Raw genomic sequence first — 17037 nt, 5'->3', positions numbered from 1 at the left:
CGGCAACCCTACGCTCTCTTCGGTGGGTGCCTGTCCTGTGGGTCCCCCTCTGGTGCTGTGGGCCCCACTGCTACAACGTGGAGCGCATGCAGCAACGTCTTGGGGAGACGTGTGTGGATCCTCGGCTGTATCCGTGGACTCCTCCCAGTCACTCCTCTGTGGGGACCAATGACGCCACGTGTCAGCATTATCTTTTCGACCCACAGTTCTTCTCACGGTGCCCGGTGGGTTCATCAGACACAGCGAGTGCCTATTTCGCTTTGATGATAAGCCACGATTGAGAGTATTGTTGGCTGATTCGTTGTGAGAAAAATATTGTTCGTTGGCTAAAAAAGTACGACTTATAAGTCAAGCGAACAGGAAAGTCTATTTTAGCCTCATTCGCTTTGTTGAAAAATTACGGCTTATAAGTCAAACAAAAAAGTTGTTTCAAAGGCAAAAAACAACAAAAAAAAAAACACAAAGAAAAAAGCGGTTGCTTTGTTCTCTTTCAGTAACCGGTTGTTCCAAATGCAAAAAACAACCAGATTTCAGGCTTCCAGCCAAATGGGTGTTTCAAAGGCAAAAAAACATCCAAAAAAGGAAAAAGCAGAAATACAAAATGTAAGAAAACAAAAAAAGTTGAACAAGGAAGAATACTTACAACTATTTGAAACTGAATATAATGTACTGAAAAGAAACCTGCCAATGAAATTACACAGCACAGATTAGTGTAAAATACAGCAAAAAGGAAATTTCAAATACACTAACAAAAAAAAAGGTAAATAGTTCAACTTACTCCATCTCAGTCATTGACAGCATGGGCAAAGAACATTAAAAAAACATATAGAACTAATATTTATCAAAAACATGGTTCTAGATATAAAACTTGTTCAATTATTACAAACATAACTAGACAATTCAACAAAAAAACCACGGACTTCAAAGCATTTCTTCAAAAAATATGAAGAAGCCATACTACTCAAGAAAAGTTAAAAGGGAAAATCTAATGGCATCTAACATTCTGGTAGGAGTCTTCTTCTACTGGACGAACACTGATACTCAGAACGCAATAGAACGACATCCTTTCGCCTGCAACCTCAAATGATCTCCCATCCATCAGATTTGCATCCTCTTCTCCAGTCACCTTGACATACACAGTGCCATTATTCGTAAACCTCACCACAGCTATCAGTCATACAGTAGGAGAAAAGTAGAGAAAAATGGACAGTGATCGACAAACATAACTAGGAGTTCTAGTACTCAAAAACGGTGCAGCTCTCGCAGCAACCTGATATAATGCTCCACTAGTGCATCACGCGCGCCCTTGCGCACGTTGGTTATCCAACCAAAGATGCATCGTAGGATTGAACACGCATCTAATCTTTAGCAACCGACATGACAAATACTCAGGGTCGTAGCATGAGGATGGTATGTACATATATATGATCATTCTATCTCTGTTTTTTATAAAAGTCGGGAAAAGGTATGAACTGCTTGGTTGTTTGCTTACTCTTAACAAACAGGTGGTAGGCATCATAGTGCAGGGCTAGCAAGCATCACCGACTATTAGCAAGTACACCTAACCTAGCAAATCAGTATCAACATTCACATGCTCCATTTGATAATGAGAAACTGATCATTCCTTTACAATTTAAAGTCACAATTAACGTTAAAAAATACACCACATCAACCACAATCTGACCCAAAAGCTTATGAATATTTCTACTTTTAGTCAATCAAGATAAGCTATGTCCCTGAAACCAAGGCCTACCTTAACAATCGGATCAGTGGAATCATCCAAGACTTGTATTACAATACGTTCTGGTGGCCATGTGAGGGCACACGCCACAGCAATGGATAGCTTGTACACCTGTACAAAGAAATGGTCATTGCAATGATGCGATGTCAAATTGTATAACATTGCAAGACACAGAAGAACATTGTTCAGACATCTTGGAAAAACTATGGTGTTTTAGCGTTGTTAGTCAATTGCCCAGCAATGTAAAGGAAGGACTAAACGTGCTTACTACTTGCATTAGGCACAGCGTCTGCACAGCAAGAAATGTACTTGGTCTGAAATAGCCAAATAGGTGGAGCAGCAAACCTTAGAACGAAGCAACCTATATAGCGGCAGAGGCAACATCGTGCAAGACTAAATTGGTATATGGCGAGCAATTTTTTTAAAAAATGTTAGCGTTACAGTAAGAGGCCCCAAAACACATAAGAATCAATCTCCACAAAGTCGGTACATGATGTACTTTGTAGGGATAGATCATCTATCTAGTGACACCATCATGAAATTAGGAAAAGACAGGCTATGTGAGACTGAGCCTATATCAGCAGTGCACATTCTACATTTGAAAAGGAAAAATGGATCTTGTAAAGAAACACAAGGCATGAAGTTCGCGAATGCTTGGCCATGTTTTTATCCTAATAGAATTCGCAACCTGAAAGAAAGATGTGTGCATAAAATGGGCTATACCGAGGGATGAGGACAAAGTGGTTCGGTCCAGGCAACGTTACCTGACACATGGTTTTTAAGGTCAGCAATTAACCTGATGAGCAGGAAGGTTTAACTAAACAGGAAATGTCCAATAATAGGCAAACCGAATTAGCGAATGTAGGAATCAAAATAGACAGTGGATTAGGTTAAACAAGATCCGACACCATGTCTGTTAGCTCAGCAGTAAACTGGATGAGCAGGAAGTCTAACTGGGAAAAAAAAAACTCGAACAATAGGCAGAAGTAATTAGAGAATGTAGCTACCGCAATATACAATGGAGCGGTGTAAACAAGATAATTCGATGAAGCAGGTAACATAATAGAATTCCCAACTCCCATAACAGATTGGTACACCTCCGTTTGATGTTTCCCAATTTTTTTTTTTTGCATGTTTTGGACTAAATTAGGAAATCAATATAACACCCCAAATTTAATGTCGTGCAAAACCAATTTCCTTTGCGAACATGTTTATTAAGGCATCACAATTATAGAAAAGATCTCCAATATTATGTACATCTAATCAGAGAATATAGGTATCGAAATTCGAACCATAAAGCGTATTGATCTAAATAGGATACTTTTTGGAGAACACTGTTGGCAGGACTGTGTCAATATCAAAGTTAGTTGTCAGCAATTCTTTAAAATAATAAGGGATGCACAATACCTATACTGATGATAGCTGAGTATCTCATTCTTGGGTAATCACTTTTACCTCACTGGACCAAAAATAGAAGGAAACCGATAAGAGTTTGAATCAATGCGAGAACAACATGACAGAACTTACTCCTTAAACAGATCGAGGAATTTGGTTTAGGATGTGGTTGCCAAAGTAGGCCTATGCATAGTAGAAAGTGAAAAAAAAATGGTTGGCAGCAATTCTCTGAAATAAGAAGTGATGCAAAATACTTACATTGATGATGGCTTAGTATATTCTTGGGTACTCCATTATTACCCTGCTACACAAAAAAGGGGGAAACTGGTAAGAGTTTTTTCAGTTGATGCAACAACACCAATGTTTCTTCGTGCAAAGCACACTAAATCATAGAAAAAACAAAAATCCGGCACACCATATATGCATGTGTCAATTCAAAGCACACTGAACCATACATGTAAAAAAACAAGAAGCCAACACAGCAAATATGAAAGTGTTATGTGGTTGCTAGGATTGAGAGGAGAGAGCCGAGGGTCGCGACGGCGGCTGACGCGCTACAGTACCCGTGGCGCTACAGTACCGCGGGTACTGTTCACGCCTGTGGCGGCTAGGGCTGCAAGGGCGCTGGGGGAGGCCGGCCGCGGGGCTTCGTCCACGGCCGGCAAGAGAGAAGGGATTTCCTTCTAATCTCTTGCTTGATTATAGATTGATACATCTCCTCTCATTATATAGAGAGGTCTGACTTGGCCCCTAAGCAAGCGACTAATTAACCCTAATGGGCTAAGGCCCAATAGGCCCTTGACTCCTCTAACACTACACCCCACCTGGGCATGCAGCTCGTCCTCGAGCTGCAATCTAACGATGACACTAACGATGCCTCCACTAGACACAAACCTAACACCTAAAAATAAGCCTTTTACATCTCGGCTTATTTTATTGACCTGAAGAAGACTACGACTCTTTATTTTTGACTCCTGAAGATATGGCAGGCACCCTCCGCTTGCTGGACCAGCATGTGTGTAGCCACCTGGATCCTATGGAGACCATCGGAACGAGAGGGGTGCACGGGTATGGCCACCTAGAATTAGTGGCAACAGCAACCAGCGGAGACGTGCTCGTGGCGGACGGTGGCGGAATGCGATGGCGCTAGGCAGTGCGTCCTCGCCGGTGACAAGGAGGGAAGCTGCTCCCATATCGCCGGTGCCGTAGAGTTGGAGTTCGCCGCCCACGAAAAAAACACCATGCTTGCGCCTGAAGACAACAGCAGGTCGGCGCGGTTGCTGGTAGCCGTCCGACCAGGCGAGGTCGACCGACCATGCTAGGTTACGCTCCCCTATGCTGAGGTCGACCGCCGCCAAGGTCGCCTCGTGCATAGGTGAGCGCATCTTCTGCAGCCGCCGGCGCGCTAGGAGGCCACGCGCCGCAGCCTGCAGCCGCACCGCAGCCGACACCTGGCGGGTAAGCATCTTCCCCGCGAAGGGATCCGGCAGTGGCTCATCGGAACCTGGCATCGGGAACTCCAACTTGTAGAACTTGGGCGGCGGCGGGTCCTGTGCGGCGGCCGAGGGCGCCGCGCCCGTGCTGTTCAGCGAGGGCGACGCGGCGGAGAGCGTCGGCAGCAGGCTGCCGCCGTGGAACAGGGGGCCGTCCACCCCGCCGTAGAGGGCGCCCGGAGCCGGGGCGCCGCCATGCGCCATGATAGCCCCGTTGGTCAGGAGCGGCGGTAGGTGCGGCTGGGTACTAGGCGCCGTGTAGATGGGTTTCGACGAACCGGCGATCCAAGCCGGAAGTGGTGACGACGACGACGGGAACCTCATCTGCTGGATGGGGACGCCCTGGGACGGCGGCGGCGCGGCTGGGAACGAGGTTGTCGCAGCGAGGAAGGCCCTGATGCCCGCCACGGCCTGCCCTAATTCCAGGATTGCGGCCGTCATTTGCTCCGGGGTGAGGACGAGGGCAGCGGGAGACGACGGGCTGGACATGATCGAACCAAAGATCTCTGATACCAGATGTTATGTGGTTGCTAGGATTGAGAGGAGAGAGTCGAGGGGAGCGACGGCGGTTGGCGTGAACAGTACCCGCGCGCTACAGTACCCACGGGTACTGTTCGCAGCGGCGGCGGCTAGGGCTGCACGGGCGCTGGGGGAGGCCGGCCGCGGGGCTTCGCCCACGGCCGGCAAGAGAGAAGGGATTTCCTTCTAATCTCTTGCTTTTATAGATTGATACATCTCCTCTCATTATATAGAGAGGTCTGACTTGGCCCCTAAGCAAGCGACTAATTAACCCTAATGGGCTAAGGCCCAATAGACCCTTGACTCCTCTAACAGAAAGTGTCAAGAATAAGTAAATAATAACCCAATCTGGTAGGTCTGTAAGACCTGACGAACTTGCCTAGGTTCCTATCGTCCATACCTCCACAGACAGCACAAGATGTGTAGGCTAATTTAGTATGTACAATGGATAAATCAGGAATCGACGAATTCTCAACAGTGACAATGTGCATAGTTCATCACCGGTAACAACTTGACATCATGCCATCCCCTCGCGCGCGCCGGCAAGGTAGGAAAGGAGATTAAGGGGTTTTTTTCACCCGATTCACTGCATAGATTGAATGGGGAGCGAACCTGCGGGATGAAGCCGCGTCGGTGTGGCAGGCACGGCCGCGGCCACCTGCGGGGGGCAGCGGGGGCCAGGTCGCGGACGTGTGGCACCGTCCAGCGCGACGGTGGAGCCCATGCAGCCGGATCCAGTGGACACGGGGAGGCCTCGTGCCGGATCCGCCTGCTCGGCGCAGATCCACCACCTCCGTTGCCGGCGCGAGGTCGACGCCGTGGTCCAGCTTCAGATCCGCCGCCGGGAGGGGTCCCGCGAGCGGCCGCTTCAGATCCACCGCCGAGGTTGCTGACGTGACCTCCCCGTCTTCATCCACGGCCACCACGGAGGACCCTCCGCCGCCAGAGCCATCGGCCGCGTCAGGGCCTCAGCTGGCTGGGCGCGCGGCCGTGGGGACGACCGGCGACGGAGGGGCCAAACCCTAGGCCGCGCGACCTGCTGACTTGCGTCGCGAGGAGGAAGTGGCGTGGTCGTGGTAGTGGTGGTGGAGGAGGAGGAGGAGGAGGAGTGTGGCCGCCGCCGCGCGGAGGGCCGTTCACCGCCGAGTTCGGCCGGCGCCGTCGCCTCAGTCGCGTGGCGACTCGCGAGCGAGAGAGGGAGCGTACAGGCGAGAGGATGAGGACGGGCACAACACCGAGACGGAGAGTAAGCGAACGAACGAAGGCTCCAGAACACGCAGGCCATAACAGTGGACGGAACGAGAACACGCAGACCAGAACAGTGGACGGAACGAATCGTGGATGTCAAAGCGAAGATCCTAGGGCTGTAAACGACGGTGGCGACGTGGGCACCCTGAGCGACGGCCGAGGCTCGCCGGCTTAATGATAGTAAATTAACCAGCTGAGATACTAGCAATAGCAATCATGGTAAGCACAAACCACCCTGCTACATGGACCTGACCTAATAAACCCTAATCATAGCAGAAAAATATGGCCGATCGAGCAGAACAGAGAAGAAACCTCCTAGTCGGCTACTCCTAGTCCTCGCCATGGACATGGACCACCCCTAGAGATAGAGCTACAGGTCTAGAGCTCGCTAGGTTATCCAAAAGAGAAGCAAAACAAAAAGCAAGGCCTGGCCTGGGGGATCAATCTGACAACAGGGACACTTACATAATAACGTCTTCAAAGCCACCATTTTTGTTGGCTAACAAAACTAAAACTGAAAACTGCAAATACATAAAACTGAAAACTAAACATAAAAGAATGACTGAAAATGAAACTGAAAACTGAAAAAACTGAAACTGAACAAAAAAAACTGAAAACTAAACATAAAAGAATCACTGAAAATGAAACTGAAAACTGAACAAAATTAAACTGAACAAAAATGAAAACTAAACATAAAAGAATGACTATAGCACCTTTTCCACAACTGATGTCAACTTGAAAGTGAGATACAACCCAGTGGTTATACACAAAAATAGGCTTCCATACTCCTTGTTCAGGAAAAAAAGGTACCACACAGGTGGTAGCCATAATGAAAGTAGAAAATATTCCACAATCGTCAACATTTGACACTGAACATGAGAAAAATTTGGTTATAGCTTCACCCATCTACGATTATGCAGAAGTAACCAAAAAATAACATGAGCTATCAAGAAAAATCACCAAACTGTATCACAGAAAAATGTAGGATAACAAATGTAGATGGCTTCTGCCTACGATAGCTACGGCCCCTACTGTTCTTATAGTACATCAGCAGCAAACAATTGACAAACATATCAGTTTGGCACGACATTGTATCTGTAGAAGATTAAGCGACACATGGGAACAAAAATTATACAAGAAAAAGCATCACCATTATGACAGTAACACAAAGTATTGATGGTTGAATAAAATACAAAAAGGAACACAATGTTGAACCTAACTATTTGTAAAAGACAAGTACATATGCAAGCGTCAAGCAAAAAGCCAAAGCAAACACCTAAGCCTAGTTGGCAAAAATGGATATTCCAGCTCCAGAAACTTAATTTGTTCAGGCAGTAATTCACAAAAAAAGAAAGTATATGACTCAAACTGATGCCAGCAATATCACTTTGCAACCATTCTAGAATAAAGGTTAAAAATCCACCTAATTAATCCTTAGACAATACCACACTCCAAACAAAATGAAAAAGGACAGCATAGCCTTGGTGATTGCTTATACGCATGCACAGATTATAATGCCTTCAAGTGCAGGAAATCCATAAAAATCTAACCATATGATGGTTATGTTAACAAAATAGTTATTGACTAAAATATTTCCGAGGAAGCAACTTACTATTTCATAATCAGTACGACAAATACTTCAATCAACAATATCTGCATGAAATTCCAAATGAAAAACAGAGTCACATAAACCTATAGTACATAGAACCAAAAAAATTATATATAAAAAAATTACCTATTAATTGGCCAGTTCAAATAAGACACCAGGACACCAAATTTGAACCTCACAGCTACCAAACATAAAAAAAAGAGAGGCAAACATATATATACATATACAAGAAGCAAAAAAAAGAAAAAAAAAGAAAAATACCCGTGCGTTGCACCGGGTCCTTGGATTTTTCTCATGTCTACGACGATGCATGTGGCTTGCAGCTTAGATGAACATATTAAGAATTAAGTCCAGGAGTACAGTCGGGCATACATCCTGGCTACAATACTACAGTTTGAAATGGATAGGAACGCTAGCTACTGCAGAAATATAGGATAACTGCTATTATTACATCCACAGAAAGTAGTCAACATAAATACAAATATGGTTCTGCAGTGGTTGTAGCCAACTTTTATGAACTTTCGTGAGGACCTAATTCAGTTCAGAAACGTAATAAAGTTATCAAGCAAATTAGCAGTTTACATGTGTGCTTATCCATAAGAAAGGAGAGTATTAATCAATCAACTTGGGTTGTTTATCTGAAAGACAGTCAGTCGGGCAACATGTCAATCAACTTGGGCTGCTACCGAGGAATTCTTAAACCTTTCTACTGCGTCCTTGTCTTTTGCATCTGTTGCCGAGGTATTTCAGTGGACATGGAAAAGGCCACAGAATGTCATGACTACGTAGGCTAACTACACAGGCTATAGGAGCATTTCGTCGAGCAGTTGGGCTGCGAGTGGCGATAGTAGGATACAGGCAGGCGGATAGCTTACCGGGGTCTTTCCGGAGATAGCGGCGTAGACGGCGCGGAGTCGCGCTCAGAGAGGGGGGCCTCGGGAGAGCAGCGCCTGCAGTAGGGTGTGGTGCTGGCCATGTACGAGATTCATCGTCACCACCATCCTCCGCCACTGTAAGGAGCTCTTCTATGTGCACCTCGCCAGCATCGCGCTCCGCGGCAGGCCTCGCGGTGGTTGTGCGGTGCGACGAGCTCGCGGTCGTAGACGGCAACCGCTACATCCAAGGTATCGAGTGTGCGCGCGCCGCCGGCCTTCCCAACCGCGTCGTCAGCTCCGGCTCGACAACGCACACGGGCGCGGAGACGTGAGCGCGTCCTGGCCATCGAGGCCGCAAAGTGCATTGCGACCGACGGTGCGAGGCCCACGCTTCATCTCAGTTTCTCCTCGGACGTGATCCTAATCCCCGACACCGCGACAGGGCAGGTACGGGCTGGGCGCCAGGAGCCCAGGACTGGCAGGCTAAGAGCCCAGTTCGGATGAGCGAGCAATGGACTTGCGTCCGGGAAAATGTCGGGTGCAAGCGGAGAATCAGGCGAGTGCCCGAGGGCATAGGCCTTGTTGACGGGCAAAGCTCGTGCGGCGGAAGAGGCCGACACACCGCGCGAACATGGGCCTGACGGGCAAAGCCCTGCCGTATTGGAACCGGAACGCAAGCCACTAGGGCCGGAAAGCCCCAGGAAGACTGCAAATACTGTGCCACTAATTTCCTGCCAGCGGTCTCCTAAAAAAAACTAATTTCCTGCCAGCTTTCTAAAAAAAAGAAGAAAAAAAGCTAATTTCCTGCCAGCAGAAGAAATCATTTACCCGAGCACTTTAACTTCCATTCCCCGACTTGTTGTCTTGCTCCGTCCTTTTTTCTTCATTTTTTTTTTGCAAAAAGCCAACGGCAGAACATACCTATCAAATATCATTAGAGAAGAAGCAAACAACAGTATAAAACAAAAACAACCCAACAACAAAAACATATATACTCGCAAAGGAGGCAACAACAAAACTACCACCATAAGAATCACAACACCAACAAACTTTAGAAGCATCATCTGCCATGACTGCTCCATGCATGCTGCAAGAAACAAACAATGTAAACTAAGAAGGGGGAGGAGTTTTTGCACCGCGAAGGCTCCAGGTAGAGAAATGATATCCACAGTTGCCATCAATGCCGATTGGAAAACCAAGTTTTTTCAAACAAAACTCCCAAAGGGAAGAGGGCACCTCTAACAAGGAGTGTACCACCAAAAGCATCACCGTTGGCAAGGCCATTGGCCAATACCACCCTACACGCTAGACCAAAACCTAGCTATGCCATGGTTTGTCGTGGCCGCGTCGAACTTGCCACCGCCACGTGATACAAGTCACTGGCATACATGACCTGTTGCCACCATGCCAACCTACAAGATCTACCTCCGTCGTCCTGCATGGCACCGCCCACCGCGAGAAGCCACAACTTGTGTCCTGTATCACGCAAAAAGTGCATCCTTCGTCGTTGCACATTGTTGTCCTCAAGCTTGTAGAAGAAGCAATAAACATCTCCTCACAAAGCCACTGTCCATGAAGAGCCACCTTCCATTGGGTGTCGCAGCGGTGGCGAGCCGGCCACAGGCATGCATGCCCAGTCGCGACCGCGCCAGTCAACATGAACCGCAGCCAACACAGTGGTTGCCGACCCACTTTAGATCGTCCTCAGGAGGAAACTCGCCACAACACCATATACTTGCACTAGATGGCGCAACCGAAACCTTCCGCTGAACTCCAAGGATGATAGTAGTCGTGCCGTTGCCAGCATCGTAACAACACCCAGCCTCACCAAGCATGGGCCACAATGCCCTCCTCACATCTGTATGGTTGTGGGAGACACCTACTGTCCTATACAACATGGGAGGAAAAGCCTCACATGAAGGAACGTGCAGCAACATCCTCGGGACCCGCACCATAGAAGGGTTTTTTTTTTTGTTTTCTCTCTCGGTATGCGTCGAATGGTTTCAAGAGTTGGGGGAGTTTAAAAGTCTGATTCTCCGATTGAGGGGGCTAATCGGACTCACACAATAGTTGAAGGTGGTTAGATGAACTTTTTCCATATAAGATCGCTCCAACCAAATCAACGTTAGAAAGAAATAAGCCCAAGGATATATACTTACTCCCTCCATCTCTTTCCAAGTGCCTTTCTCGTTTTCCGAGAAGTCAAACATACTCAACTTTGACTAAATATATATATAAAAATACTAATATTTATAAGACATAATTAGTATCATTAGATAGATCATTGAATCTATTTTTCATAATAAACTTATTTGGAGATACAAATATTGTTAATAATTTTTTTTAACAAACATAGTCAAACTTAAGAAAGTTTGACCATCACGCTTTTCATTGGGACAATTAAGTAGAGACAAATGGAGTAAGTATAGGCTTAGCTTCTAGCCCAGCCAGCATTAGTACAGAATAGGGTAGGAGTCTAGGAGACAAACTAGCCAGGCCCAGCCCAACTCGGTCATATAGGGCAGGTTTAGCGCACAACTCTAGCTCCATACTATTTAGCGTAATTCTAACTCCTAGACCATAAATGATTTGGAGTTTGTAGAATAAAATAAGTTGGTTTGAATATCTGTATTTATCTAAAAATAATAACAAAATTGCTCAACTAATTGTCATCCATGTGTATAGCTCTGATTTCAATAATTTCTAGTGCCCGGAAATGATTCCATCTAACTCTGCCAAACAAGCCATACTTTTTCTTGATAAAAGAAGTATTTTATTAATTCACAATCATTACATCGAGTTGTACAACAGTTATGAACCCACAGGCCATACTTAGAAACCTAGTAAGGTTTGGATTTTACGGTTCCGGCTAGTAAACATATTCCTATAGAAAAACATCACTAAAGTGTATCTGCAAGATCTTGCAAGAAACATAATACATATGCAAATACTACATACAAACTATATATACACGACAAACACGAGCATATTGAACTGTTGTCCAGCTGGTTATTATGGCCACACCGTCGCCTAATAATTTTAGTTGATTAGATCCACACACAATGAATCCAATATGCCTTTGATACTCCGTGAATCAGTGTATCCATCCACATCTTTGTATAGAAAATCCATTGTACGAGCCAGGTTGGCTACCCTCTCTAGAAGAGCCTTTGGTTGTGTGGCTGTCACAGGCACTCTTCGGTGATGTCCATCCACGCTTCCTCGATCAGTTCTCTAAGCTTTTCTATGGCTTGTTCTACTGTGGTACCATATTCTTTTGCACAAGTTTACACTGTAGATACCATATTCTTTGATGCTTCTTCTCGCTGCAGAGAAAAAACATTGAAAAGTTTAGGAACGATTCTATAATTAAGCTTATCATTTATTAACACATAGAAAATATATAATCAACTGGTAGCACCTTGCATGACATTATATCATTAGCGAGGCGTGGGATAATGCAGACAGCTCGAATGATTTTAGGATAGGTAGAAGCCCACTCAATAGCTAGCCTCGCTAGTTGCCACATCTCCCATTGAAATGAATCCCTGGCTCACCAAGTGCATACAACCACTACCGCGTGCTGAAATTTTTAGATGTTCATCAACGGTGGCTGGCACATATTTCTTGTCACGCCATTGGGTCTCAGCATTGTAGCATTTGGCCATGTCAATTATCTAAAATGCATGTAAAATTAGTGTGAAAGCTCAATATATTCCAAAGTGAAAACTACCCGGGCAAACCTTTAAATTGTTAATAGAAGCCTCAGGGAGCTCTAACTACTGTTATTAGCAAATGCCATTTTGTCTGGAACACATTAATTATTCTTTATACTTGCATATACTATGTGCACCCAAAGTCTCAAACACATATAAGTTTAAAGTAATGCCAAAATTATTGCTCTGTCTGAAAAAAAATATTCACTGATCTATTTCTTTCTGTACGGAGTATTGAGAATTAGACAAGTATTTTTAAATTTTACTTACCACTAAACTCTTATAAGATATCATTGGTTTCAATAAAAACAAATTTGTATTGAAAGGCGTGTGGAATGTGGATCCATTGATACAACTTTTATCTACTATGCATGCATATAATCTGAATAATTGTTGAACAAAATTTTTTCAAGTCACACTTTTCATAATCATAAGCCCTAAATTTTGGATGGAGCAGTTAATCTTAGATCAAGCAGTCACCCACGTTAACTTTCTAATCTACTACACATGCAAATAAAAAATGTTAGAACTAGATTAGTTTAGATGTTGCACACTTGTTTGATTATGAAACAATGACAACGAATAAAATAAAACAATGACAATCATATTGCTCTAAATTAATTTTAGATTGGATTGTGCCATAGTAAGATTATAGATATGCCGATTACAAGGATGCACAATGAACATTTAGACATACACACATAATATAACCTTGATGACTTTTAGATATGTCAATCACGATAATTTTCCTCCTAGTGATATAAACAATTGTTTCTCCATTTTAATCTTGTTGTTTCAGTAAGACATACCAGTCTTTTTACCAACTTGGCATGTTTGTTGTTTTGAAGATTCAACCCCTCCTCGATGGCTTTTATGGTGGTATAAGTATATTTATATATAAAGTCCTCAAGTATGTTGGGCATTGCTCTACTGCTTCTTCATCCCACCTGTCATTTATGAAATTTATGATTTTATTACCATATGTATTAAAAACAGAACTTCTAGAGACATGAGCTTTCCACAAATAAATAATTAAGACTATATAAATTTATAACCCTATAAGCAACATAATGAAATATGAACAGAAGTGTTGCAAACCTTTGCAGTGCTGCAGTGAAGACATTGCCTTCTCCTGTGGTGCAATGATTGTCATACAAGTCATCAAGTATAGACACAATCATAAACAATTGTGTAAGCATCTTTCGTGAATAGGAATATTGGGGCTCAAAGAATATTCCCATCATCCAGAAATGCATCTCCACCATCCTATCTCGTGCGTAGATTGACGTGTTAGCCTGTGTTTGGAACTCTTTCCACCAGCTGTAAATATATATAGGGTATGAGAAGATATCCAGAAGTAATGGTAATGAGAGAACTTAGTACAACATCAATATGCTATTAATGATGGTTCTTACAATGTAAGATCTTTCAGCTCCTCACAATATAGGGTTAGCAAAATGTTGAAGTCTAACTTTGAAAACTTTAGGAGCATATTATTATATGTAGTACTTTTCTCGTATATTGAGATATATTGCCTCGCTTGTACTCTTTTGAGTCTTCTGAAGAGAGGTGTTTCCAATGCATATTTCACTTCTTCTTTCAATTGCGGTTCGAGGTCGTCTACAATACACTGAAGCTGACTCTTGGTGAAAATAAGAATATTGTCAAGTATTTCTTCCCCTTTCACTCTAAGATGTGCCGCTTCATGCATTCTCAATAAACATCTTGCATCAACTGTTACAATATTTCCTTTGTCATCTCTGAACTTCAAAAATACATTTGTGACATTAAAAACACGTGAGACATCAATTATATTGTTGGCCAGAAGTATAGACTACGAAACAATTGTAAGAGATGGTAACGACAGAATAATAATATAGAGTCCATTGTTTAGTCTTCAACTTGAATGGTAATTCGATTTTCAACTTTGAAGGATGAAACTAGGTACTGGATGATCTCCAACTACGTACCGAAATCGAGCAAATTTGGTCCTCTCTCTAGTTTCAAAGGTGGTTTTCTATTTTTTGAAAATAAAAAAAATACTTGTTTAACCTCTAAAAATTAGAAGTAGTTTATATCTTAAATCAGAGAAATGTGAAACATGTACAATTTTTTTCTAAAGATGCCATCTATATGTTGGTGCTCTTTTTGTAGTTATTTGAATCTTATTTATTCATCTTCTTCATGTTTCAATACAATGAATAAAATAGTAGAAAAAAATAAGTTCAAAATAAATCTAAATAGATCATTAACTAATATAATAGATGACATTTTTAGAAAATAAACTGATACTTACATATTTACCTAATCTAAAATAACTTAGTTAAGATTCTTTAGTGATTAAACTAGATTTTTATCATTTTAAGAAAAAAATAGAAACCATCTTTGAAACCAGCTAGAGGACCAAATTTGCCCAATTTCAACAGTTGGAGGCTGTCTACTATCTGATTTCATAATTCAGGGTTTAAAATTGGACAGCCGTGCAAGTTGGAGGTTGGAAAATGGATTTTACCCTAGAATAATATAATTACAATACTATAAGTTGTGTCCTCTTTATAAGCAGATACTACATTTAACACTTAAGCATATGTATCGCCACACTATTTCAAGTAATAAAACCCCTCTTTGTTGCTTCGGTGGAAGGTGTAGACCATAAAAGTTCTTCTGAGGTTACCTGAAGTTCCAACTAAGAAATACACGACAATTACAATAGCAAAATTTGTCTGGAATCTTACCAGAAGAAATATGATATCCATGCTTCCTAAGCAAATAGAAAAGATGTGATGTTGTAGGAAGATCAAGACCTTGATCCCTAGCTTTGAAGACATTGCACATTAATTCATCAATCTCTGTGGTATAGTGATAATCCAATCCAAGCCGTTCTAGTGTATCAATACAATCTAACTTATCAGACAAATCAAAAGAATCAACATCCAGTAACATTTTCTTCACCTCCCCCTTCATTATTTCGACCTTATCCTTCATCATCAAATACCGCAAGAAAGATATTTGTAATGTTATAGTTAATCTTGTCTGTAGTGTAAAAGTCAATGTGTGAACCCTTTCATACGCACAACACAACGAGCCATGTTTTACTCGAAGAGACACCTACTTGTTGATATGGAGGTCAGTGTGAACTAGAGAAACCAATATGAACGAATTATTTATCCTAGTAACATAAAAACAACATGTATATTGGAATTACATTATATTCTCGGAATATTTTGTTGGAAACTGTTGGAAATTGTCTCGAAGATGACGAAGGGAGATAGAGCAAGCTCTAGTGTTGCAGGCCTTACAGAAGGATATAATCATATAAGGAAGAATCATTTGGGGTAGTATATAGTTATGTTAAAATAAAGCAAGTCATATATAAAATGGGATAGGTGCATATCTTGTTTCCTCCATACCATGCCACCTTATGGAGGCCGGAGGGCGGCCAAGTCGATCATCAGATTTTTCATACACTCAGCCATACCCTGGCCTTCGGGCACATGCACGAGCACACTATTTGATCCAATGTTGTTGAACACTATTAATCCTTTGTTCCATGGGCCGGGGTTGGTCTAAATTAGACGGGCATATTCTTCATCTCATGATTATATAGCTATTTAGTCACAAATGTGTGCTAAGATATTGGAGAGAGAAATAGTAACTGAACACACTCTGATTATACAGCATTAATGCTAGGTTGGGATTATCTAAAAAAATCTAGTAATAATAGAGAAGGAGTGATGAGAGGATGGAGTTGTGTTCAACAAACTACATACTTGCAATGGAGGGCATGGGACATGATGAAGGAAGAAATCACCCCACATGGTGGAGTGGTACTTGTGACGATGCACGTCCTCATTCTGTGGAGCTGGATGGATCTCCATCTTTGCCTCGGTTGCCATGTATGGCGGTTAGCTGCTACTAGCTAGTACTACTACTTGTTGCTCGTACCCACAACGTACCAGCTGCGCAGATACACATGGCAAGCACCTCGATCCTTTGTGTTCTTATAGCCAGCGTGCGAGGTCCATGACCACTCAATTTTCCTTTTTTCTTTGCTGTCATGCACGCATTTTTGGGCATCAATATGCTTCACGTTTTAAACACGCAGAGCTGCAGCTGCCGACATGTAACAAGCTAGCCATCGATGTTCTTTTCGCCATCAGGGGCCCTGTTTGGAACGCGAGAATTTTTTCCCGTTTCTGCGTTTTTTCTGTGAAAATGAATTAAGGATCTGTTTGGAACAAATGAATGGAAAACGGAGGAATGAAAAAAACCACAGGAATAGAGTAGAGTGAAAAGTGAAAAACTACGGGATTCTACAACACAGGAATTAATACTTTGAGGTGTTTGGATTGTTTGAATCATTACTCCCATTGTTATTTCCTATTCAGTCTTCGTCCTTTCCCCAAAGCTGCTTTCTCTCTCACACACATCATTGCGTGCG

At 43.1% G+C, this 17037-nt stretch overlaps 1 long non-coding RNA gene and 1 pseudogene across 4 annotated transcripts; both read right to left on the bottom strand.

Annotated features, from left to right (window-relative positions):
• Positions 1 to 820: 820 nt before the first annotated feature.
• Positions 821 to 9227, bottom strand: LOC136472031 (uncharacterized). 4 transcript variants are annotated; one of them, XR_010762201.1, is made up of 7 exons: positions 8881 to 9227; positions 8132 to 8186; positions 8009 to 8049; positions 3395 to 3440; positions 3149 to 3200; positions 1754 to 1852; positions 821 to 1126 (listed from the first exon to the last, which is right to left on the bottom strand). It is a non-coding gene; the product is annotated as an uncharacterized lncRNA (long non-coding RNA). The 4 variants fall into 4 exon arrangements; XR_010762200.1 differs by having other exon boundaries at positions 3395 to 3437; XR_010762199.1 differs by having other exon boundaries at positions 8132 to 9227.
• Positions 9228 to 11685: 2458 nt separating this feature from the next.
• LOC136472030 ((E)-beta-caryophyllene synthase-like) lies at positions 11686 to 16754 on the bottom strand (annotated as a pseudogene).
• Between the last annotated feature and the right edge of the window lie 283 nt (positions 16755 to 17037).

This window comes from Miscanthus floridulus, chromosome 8 (assembly GCF_019320115.1).
Source record: "Miscanthus floridulus cultivar M001 chromosome 8, ASM1932011v1, whole genome shotgun sequence".
Lineage (NCBI taxonomy): Eukaryota > Viridiplantae > Streptophyta > Magnoliopsida > Poales > Poaceae > Miscanthus > Miscanthus floridulus.
Note: the sequence above shows the minus strand (reverse complement) of the source record. Positions and strands in the feature narration are given on the sequence as shown.